Consider the following 10,251-nt stretch of genomic DNA (forward strand, 5'->3'; position numbering starts at 1 on the left):
TTTTTCCTTTGAAAGCCGTTTCAGTAAACGGCTCCAGAACTGAAAAAACATTTTAAAACAAAAAGGTATGAAATTAATAGTTCTTCAAAAAACATTCTAACAATACAGCTATTTCATAATTAAGTTTCTAGTATGTTAATACTGATAATTAAACATTTCAAATTTGTTTCTGTAGTTACCTCCTTCTCCTACTCCTCTGGAGTTTCAGGCGTACATAGGCTACGGAGACTGCTTATCATCAGGCGGGCCGTATGCTTGTTTGCCACTGACTTAGTATAAAAACCTGTAGTAAAATAAGAACAAATCAGCGGTGCCACTATGGTTCTATTTTTATCACTTGTCACTATGCCCATCACTTTCGCACTTACATACATACTTGTTAGAATGTGACAGGCGTGGTGACAAATGATAAAGAGTTGACCTTAGCCCTACAGAGAAAGTTAAACTACAATCATTAGTCTTATCAGCGGTGGCATCATGGCTCCATTTTTATCACTTGTCACTATGCCTGTCACTTTCGCGCTTACATATTTGTTAGAACGTGACAGACATGGTGACAAATGATAAAGAGTCGACCATCTTAGCCCTACAGGTCTTATCCATTAAATAAGTGCGAGAAAATTTACTTATCTTAGATGAGTTTTCTGTTTATTTTTTTTCTTTGATGACTCATTCTTTGATAATTTATTTTGACATTTATTAGTGATCTCATGTGTAATATAAGAATTGCTTCATTGTTAATAATAATATAATATGTTATGAGTTATGATTATGAATAATAAGATATTATATGCTGTGCCCTTGCAGGGTCCATGTGAGACATTGTATATCATGTATAACATCTATACTGTACCATGGTTGCAATAAAGAATGATTATGATTATGATTTAGTACATTGTGTAGTCCATACTAATATTTACTGTTGAAAACAACACATTTGTTATTATTTATGATTGGATTTTATATTATTTATTTACTGGGTTAGATGTGTTTGACTGCTTTTTATCTGAACCAAAAACCCAATAATTGGTATAAAATAATAGTTTGTTATGTTTATTTAAGCAAGGCCTGTACTTTCAAGGTAGTAAATAAAAAATTAAAAAAGAAATATTTTTTATTTCTATAGTTCATAAATAATGCTCCTTTTGTGACCGATCAGAAAGACACTTTACCCCCAATTTTAAATTCTACATTGTAGTGCAGAGATTGTTAGCAGAAGTTGCTAAATTGCTACCTAGGTTTATGGTTGAAACATTCAAAATATTTTAGAGGATAGTGGACGACCACTTCCCCCATTTTCCTCCCTCAATATTGACATTATGAATAATATTTTTAAACAATTTCATGTATATTAACCATATATAGCTATGCCCCTTTGTTTTCCTCTTTTCGATTTATTATTATTAGGTATAAGATAGGAGCAAAATGAGAAGGTACTTAGCATCGCACGTTTACCCAGTATCACAGCAGTCTTGAAACAGAGACGCTTACGGTGGTTGGGGCACGTGCACAGGATGGAGCCCTCTCGTTTGCCACGTAAGGGCTCCTCTACACGATGGCCCAGCGTAGGCCAGTCCAAGGGACGCAGCTATGCGGTGAAATGAGATAGCAATATCACTTGCTCCCTCTAACGCATAAATGCGTCCCTAGGACTGGCCTACGCTGGGCCATCATGTAGAGGAGCCATAAGACTATCCTAAGCGAAGTAGCGCACGCGAAACGACCGGTTGGGCGACCAATGCTTCGTTTAAAGGATAGCGCAAAGCGAGATATGTTGTCCTTCCGGATCGATCCCACCAACTGGGAAAGGGAGGCTGAAGACCGCGAGCACTGGAGGAAGACCCTGGGAGATGGAGTAGTTGCACACGATGAAGCATGGCTTAAACTCCTTCACACTAGGCGAGAACTGAGACACCAGCGCGCTGTTTTCCCACCTTCGTCACCGGGCATGACATTCTCCTGCCCGCCATGCGGTCGCGGCTGCCGCTCTCGAATTGGGCTTACTAGTCATTTACGTAAGTGCCTTAATGTTATGGGCGCTGTTCAAACCATCATTTAATTGATGTTAAAGGCCAAATGATGTGGAACAAAATACAAATTCCATACAATTATCAAAAACACTTATAATATTTGAAAAATCTTAAAAAATCAAACAAAGGGGCATACGTATTATTTATATACATAAAAGGGTGTAGCAGGATAGCCTAGGAAAAATTGCCCCCAGCGATTTTGGGCCGAAACTGTAATCATACGATGCCTTTTGGGGAGGTTATACTCTGCAACAAAGTTTCATCCCTCTGTTACCCCCTGGGGGTGAAAAACACCCGATTAACCCCAAAACTGTTTTAATTATTTTTTCCTAAACTATGAAAGTGACGAATTTCAAATTTCGTACAAATATTAATAAGACTAAAAGCTATGTGCTAAAAAAATATTAACCCCCTAACCATTTAAATTCTTGTAAAAAAAACAAAAATGAAAAAAGAATCATCCTGTATCTCAAGTTTGGCTCACGGTACACACACCATTTTTTTTTTAAATGTACCAATTTATATTCTATATTATATAAAAGTTTCATGGACCTACTCCAGAAGGAACATTGCGAAATTAAAATAAACGTACTATTTCGTAGCCACTAATCATTATACTCGTATCATGCTTAATACGCAACGTCTCGGACCCGAAACCAAGATAATTTTAAAAAACCGGCCAAGAGCATGTCGGGCCACGCTCAGTGTAGGGTTCCGTAGTTACTCTTCCGTCACAATAAGCTAAACTGGAGCTTTAAGTATAGTAAATTGTTAACCAAGGGATGAAACGGTACCTTTCACGCGAGTTAAACAAATAGGCAAATTTGCATAATCAGTACCTAATTAAAGTATGTCTTTTTACTATGAAGGGGAAACTTTTTGCGATAACTCAAAAACAGCTAAACTGATCATGTCCGCTATAGTTTTCATTTAATGTCTTTCTTAAGCTCTACTTCCACGATTTTTTTCATTTTTTTTGGACCTATGGTTCAAAAGTTAGAGGGGGGGGACACATTTTTTTTTCTTTCGGAGCGATTATCTCCGAATATATTCACTTTATCAAAAAATGTTTGTTGAAGACCCCTATTAGTTTTGAAATACCTTTCCAACGATACTCCACACTGTAGGATTGAAGCAAAAAACAAAAATTCACCCCCACTTTACGTGAAGGGGAGGTACCCTCAAAAAAAAAAAATTAGATTTTATTGTACGACTTTGTCGGCTTTATTGATTTACATATCCATGCCAAATTTCAGCTTTCTAGCACTAACGACCACGGAGCAAAGCCTCGGACAGACAGACAGACAGGCAGACGGACATGGCGAAACTATAAGGGTTCCTAGTTGACTACGGAACCCTAAAAATGTTTTTATAAATACAAATGAGTTTGATTCATACTTCTTTATCCCCACCTTTTTCAAATCGGGCACGAGCAGCGCCAGCGGTCCGATCGCAAGCCATTGTTTATTAATAATGCAAGGCTCTTAGTGGGAGTTCAATGAATAGTACGCACCAAAGAGCCAATACATATTAATTTCGCAATGTTATTCCTTCTGGAGTAGGTCCATGAAACTTTTGTATCATGTAGAATATAAACTGGTTCATTTTTGAAAAAAAAAATGGTGTGGTACCATGAGCCAAACTTGATATACAGGTTGATTATTTTTTATTTTTGTTTTTTTTACAAGAGTTTAAATGGTTAGGGGGTTAATATTTTTTTAGCACATAGATCAATCATAGATCTTATTAATATTTGTACAAAATTTGAAATTCGTCACTTTCATAGTTTAGGAAAAAATAATTAAAACAGTTTTGGGGTTAGTCGGGTGTTTTTCACCCCCAGGGGGTAACAGAGGGATGAAACTTTGTGCAGAGTATAACCTCCCCAAAAGGAATCGTTTGATTACAGTTTCGGCCCAAAATCGCTGGGGCAATTTTTCCTAGGCTATCCTGCTACAATTGGAAAATCAATATATTTAAATTTTTCATTGCAATAATTTTCATATAATGTCAATTGTGCTGCGTCACGCTCTCCCCAAATAATCTTATTACATAAGTACTATATTACTTGTAATATTATTATTTCTAATTAAATTTAAATTACAAACTAATTCTAACGGATGATGGTCCGACCAGTACACGTCATAATGTATTTTTATACTCCGTATTAGTTTCCGTGCCGCTTCAGATACTACACAGTGATCCAGCCAGCTTTTAGTACCATTAATATCACTAACATAGGTGTATGTATCCGAGGCCACTCCTAGAATGTCTATGTCCGCACATTGCCATCTAACATCCGCACAAAAGTCTAACAACTCCTTACCGAATCGTCTGCCCGGGTGAGCGTTGAAATCCCCTAATATGAAGACGCAGTCTACCTGGCACTCCTCCACTATTGCCGCCATTTCCCCTAGGCATTCCGTAAATTCGGTAAGAGTCTCCGCAGAATCGACGGGCATGTACACAGAGAACACCAAGAGCGAACGATCCGATAACACTATCTTTACAGCAGCGAGTCGCGCACTTTTACAATGCACAATCGAAACCGATGTAAATAAACATTTCCGCCACAATAACGCCACACCGTGCACCGCCGTACGGCCTACCGCGTAAAATCCCAGCTCCAGTATCGACCGCCGATGCTACACCCTTTCGTAAAAATATTGTCACCGAAATTTAAATGCGACTTTCCTCACTCCAGTGAGTGAGACAAGCTTTCGTCATAATGATGATGCCTTTCATTCATGAATGTAAATAAATGTGGTTAACTTTACTTGATGTTTAATTTTATTAACCTTTAATAATGAACTCACTACTGAGGTGAAAAGTTGCGTGTCACACGAGAGCAGTTATTTTACATCTCGTGTTTTTAACTCCCTCGCTACGCTCAAGATTCTAACTTAGAATCACTCGCTTCGTGATGCAATTATAGAATCTTTCGCTTACTCAAAATCAACACTCGCAAGAAAAACCAACTTTCCTGTCTTGTTGCACAAATAACTATGTACAGTACATATGGTGCTACTTTACCGCACTAGTGCGAAAATTAGCGTATTACGTTACTGTGTCGAACATTTAAAGGTCCATATGTACTGTAAAACGTTGTACGATACATGTGCAAATAGGTAATTCGCAACTCGTGCCGATTTAAAACACTCCCTTCGGTCGTGTTTTAATTTATCGCCACTCGTTTCGAATTTCCTATTTTCGCACTAGTATCGTAATGTACTATTACAGTACATACGGTGCTACTATAGTGTTACGCACTAGTGTGTAAATTAGCACATTATGTAACTAAGTATGTCGAAAATTTAAAGGGTCATATGTACTGTAAAACGTTGTACGACACATGTGCGAATAGGTAATTCGCAACTCTTGTCGATTTAAAAGACTCCCTTCGGTCGTGTTTCAATTTATCGCCACTAATGTATCGTAAATAACTATTATACAATCGTGATATAATAAATAAATATTATAGGACATTATTACACAAATTGACTAAGTCCCACAGTAAGCTCAATAAGGCTTGTGTTGAGGGTAATTGGTTAGTCTTATTTGCAGGCAATAACGGACCAGCGTTGGACCAAAAATGTTACGTCATGGAAAGGGCCACTAGGGAAACGGGGTATAGGAAAACCTGTTACTAGATGGGAAGACGAAATAAAAAATATAGCTGGTCAAAACTGGATGCGAATAGCTCAAGATAGAGATGAGTGGAAAACTCTGGAGGAGGCCTTCACCTGTGAAGACGGGGTTCTTGCTACATATTAAAATTCATTTTGAAATAGTTTTAGAGCTGCCATTGGGAAGCTATAAGTAATTAAGTTTGCTTATAGTTTTTTGATGTTGGTTCTAAAATTATTTTAACTTAACTCTAAACAACAATGTTAAAATGTTAAAATTTCGCAAGAAATAAAAGGCTATTTTATTTTATTTATTTATTATTTATTTGCAGGTTCATACATTTGCCATTTAATGCAAGTAGCTAATGTATGAACTCGCAATAAACACTAATCAATGTATAAACAGACCCCAATGTCAGCCTCACATACCTGAATGGGCTGTGTGCCACACTTTCCCATGCTGACCTTACATGAAGTTGAATTGAACATAGGTACAGTTAGCTGCAAAAAGTATGTATCGAAAGAATTGTACTTGGTACTACACTCTTATTACGCTGCGGGCTTAGCATGGTCTTAGTTATCACGCGATATGGTGACAATCTTGTTGTTAAAATGACAGTTTTCTTCGATTTTATCGTTCACACTACGGTTGCAGACGATAATAGGAGTTATCCACATTTGACAGCGATAGATGACAATCGACAATTTGCATAACATGGTCGTCGGATAATTTGACACATTATCCCATTTTGGCAGTTCAATATAGTTAATTTTATCTACGTGCTTCTTAGGTCACGACAAGCGTTGTCGTGGATGCAAAGCTCATGAAAAAACCTATGTTAAGGTATAAATTATCAGTAAGTATCCGTTTTTCTATGATTTTATTGAGTGTTAGTTAGTTAGTTAGTAGTGTAACTCCTCTGGAGTTGCAGGTGTACATAGGCTACGGAGACTGCTTACCATCAGGCGGGCCGTATGCTTGTTTGCCACCGACGTAGCAAAAAAAAAAAAAGTTCCGCTGCATATAATATTGTCAATATTTTCTTTGCAGGGATGTCGAGATTTTTTTTCTTCCAGCTCGCAACTGCTGCAGAGGAAAAAGAAAGAAGAAGGATTCAGCGACGATCTTTGAGGGACGCTGCAAACCCCTTTGATATGCCGGACGAAGAGTTCCGTCATATATACAGAGTACGAAAGGAGTTAGTGTTATATATTTGTGAAGAACTCAACGCCGACCTCCAGCCTCACAAGGGTGATGGATTGCCATCTCACCTTAAGGTAAAGCTATAATATTGCAGTGTTGCTCATATAGTACCAAAAGTTTGTATGTTAAGATACCGCACAATCACACAAAATTAGCTGATACAAATATTTGGGTGAAATTGTTGTTTATAACATAACAGAGGTGCTACATTATACCTTAAAATTTAAATATTTCTTAAGCGAAAAAATTTACTTAAATAATTAAGCTGTGTACAACTACTTAAATAAGATTCTAACAGCATTACATCTGCTGGCTGATGGCAATTATCAACACGGGACTGGTCAGGATCATGGTTTATCTATTGGTCAGACGATTGTAAGCCACAGTATCTCGAACAATTTGTAGATGCTGTGAACAGAAGGTATGTTTATTGGACCACTGAACTACTAGGCATCAAAAACTGTGAGAGTATACTAGGGCTATCTTAGTAGTTTTTACTTTTTTGAATAAGCATCAGTGTTGATGTATTGTGTAATGAGATAGGTATTGTTTGATAGTTATGTTCAGGTAGTTAGTTACATTGGATACATAATCTGGAATTGCAATACTAGCTAGGTTTGACTAAGGTTAAGTTCTAAAACGTGCCATCTAAAATATGCTCCTTTTTACAGACTTAAAGACCAATGGATAATAGTTTTTCCTGGAACTGATCGGTCCCGACGATCAGTTGCCTCAGGATTTGAGGATGCATATGGTCTGCCAAATATCTTGGGTGTAGTAGACTGCACTCAAGTGAAAATATTTCCCACCTGTGCCACACGGAGTGCAATATCTGAATCGGAAAGGCGTTCACGCTCTTAATGTACAGCTAGTAAGTTTCAATTTTAGTTACAAATAATGATTTTTTTATATTAATCATAAAATCCTCATCACTGACCACAATGTATGTATATTATAATTAAATAAAGAAATATAAATACTATGGGACAATCTAACACAAATCGACTAAGATAATGATGTACCTAATCTAGATTGATTATAATAATTCATTAAAATAATAACTTATATGTTACTACTTGGTTGTCACCAATTCTCAAATAAGAATATAAATAACCTTATATCTTCAGATTGCAGATGTCAACTGTAAGATCTTGGCAGTAAACACGAGGTTTCCTGGCCGTGTGCACGACTCTTTCATATTTAACAATTCGTCCATTTAGGATGAATTAAGAAGATTGTACAATGGCCACATTGGGGAGTATTTCCTTCTGGGTAAGCAGAAAATTGTGTATCTGTACCTAGTGTAAATTTATTCGATGGGGAGACGTGACGTACGCGTTTGCGTTAACTGTCATTTTGTATGGAATTTTGAGTTTCCAAAACATCCCGCTTGGCGCGCTGTTTCTAAATCCCTTAGCACCACTTGCACCATTTCACTAACTCGGGGTTAACTGGTTAACCCTGGAGTTACCATGTTACCAGTACAATTTCACATTGGGTTAACGGTTTAACCGGTTAACCCCGGGTTATTGGAATGGGGCAAGTGCATGTTAGTAAATGTACTAAGATCACGACCACAGAATAAATAGTTCATGACTAAGTTAATATACCTATCATAATGTAAATAACCGGCCAAGAGCATGTCGGGCCACGCTCAGTGTAGGGTTCCGTAGTTACTCTTCCGTCACAATAAGCTAAACTGGAGCTTAAAGTGTAGTAAATGGTACCTTTCACCCGAGTTAAACAAATAGGCAAATTTGCATAATCAGTACCTAATTAAAGAAGTCTTTTTACTATGAAGGGAAAACTTTTTGCGATAACTCAAAAACAGCTAAACTGATCATGTCCGCTATAGTTTTCATTTAATGTCTTTCTTAAGCTCTACTTCCACGTTTTTTTTCATATTTTTTGGACCTATGGTTCAAAAGTTAGAGGGGGGGGGACACATTTTTTTTTTCTTTCGGAGCGATTATCTCCGAATATATTCACTTTATCAAAAAATGTTTCTTGAAACCCCCTATTAGTTTTGAAAGACCTTTCCAACGATACCCCACACTTTAGGGTTGAAGCGAAAAAAAAAATTCACCCCCCACTTTACGTGTAGGGGAGGTACCCTAAAAAAAATTAAAATTTTAGATTTTATTGTACGACTTTGTCGGCTTTATTGATTTATATATCCATGCCAAATTTCAGCTTTCTAACACTAACGACCACGGAGCAAAGCCTCGGACAGACAGACAGACAGACAGACAGACAGACAGACAGACAGACGGACATGGCGAAACTATAAGGGTTCCGTTTTATGCCATTTGGCTACGGAACCCTAAAAAGGCATAAGCAAGGGGGAAGTTTCGTTAGTTGTTCAGATGATTAAGTATTATGTAACCAAAAAATAATAATTTCAGGTGACTCGGGGTATGCTCTTGAGCCATGGCTCATGACGCCAGTGCTGAATCCTGCCCCGGGAAGCCCAGAAGCAAGGTAGGTACACGGTCTGGCACTGTCGCGTGCGCAACACGATCAAGCGTACCAATGGGTACCTCAAAAACGTATTCCGGTGCCTGGGCCACGACCGCGTCTTACACTACAGCCCGACGAAGGCATCGTCAATAATAAATGCATGTTGCGTAGTATACAACATAATGCAACATTATAGGTAAGTGAGCTTAACATTGCAGATTCTCATCAGTGATAGAGAGGTTAGATAAGTAACGAAATTTTCTTGTTTCGCGGTAGACCCTCAGGGCCTCCGCTAGCTGACGCGGACGCCCGCCGCGTGCGCACGCTCGCGGGTCCTGCTCCCAGGCCAATTCCGTCGCACGCGCCCGCGCCACTTAGCGCTATTCATACAATTTGTTATTAGACGGGGCGTCCGTTCGGATAATCCGCGTCAGCTAGCGGAGGCCCTCAGATTGTGATGGATTGTGGTAGTTGTGACCCCTACGCAGAGTTTCGCGTAATATTCCCTATTAAATGAAGATAAGGGCAAATGGAATAAATTTCATTGTTCAGCGATTGATGAAGAAAGTTTCACATTTTTACTCTTTATAGTGATGATTAGATTTCTTCTTTAAATTCTAATATTCTTACCGATGTTCTCCTTTTTCTTGCAGAAATGTTCCCGAGGAAATCGTAGGAGATATTGATGAAGACGCTCCTCAAGAACTTCCTCATCGTCATGCGCAAAACGGACTACTATTAAGAGTGGCGCAGGAAAAGCGTGCGCGTCTAATAAATACATATTTTGCTTATTACTATGTTTTATTCTGATACAAATACCTACCTAATATACAAAACGTAGAAAAATGCGCAATGCTTTAGATTCCCTTAACTTTGTTATGGCTACAGGAAAAATGGGAAAGAGTTAACCATATTATAAAATGTGTATGAA

The 10,251-nt window shown here is 38.0% G+C and overlaps 2 protein-coding genes and 1 long non-coding RNA gene across 3 annotated transcripts in view; 2 read left to right on the forward strand and 1 right to left on the reverse strand.

Moving 5' to 3' along the window:
- The window catches only part of LOC133524168 (uncharacterized), a 137,294-nt gene that overhangs the window by 114,470 nt on the left and 12,573 nt on the right, over positions 1-10,251 (reverse strand). The window lies entirely within an intron of this gene.
- Positions 1-10,251, forward strand: part of LOC133524170 (protein singed wings 2) — a 126,949-nt gene that overhangs the window by 69,567 nt on the left and 47,131 nt on the right. The window lies entirely within an intron of this gene.
- Positions 8,959-10,111, forward strand: LOC133524160 (uncharacterized). The gene is made up of 2 exons (XR_009800336.1): positions 8,959-9,516; positions 9,974-10,111. It is a non-coding gene; the product is annotated as an uncharacterized LOC133524160 (long non-coding RNA).

Source organism: Cydia pomonella, chromosome 13 (assembly GCF_033807575.1).
Source record: "Cydia pomonella isolate Wapato2018A chromosome 13, ilCydPomo1, whole genome shotgun sequence".
NCBI lineage: Eukaryota > Metazoa > Arthropoda > Insecta > Lepidoptera > Tortricidae > Cydia > Cydia pomonella.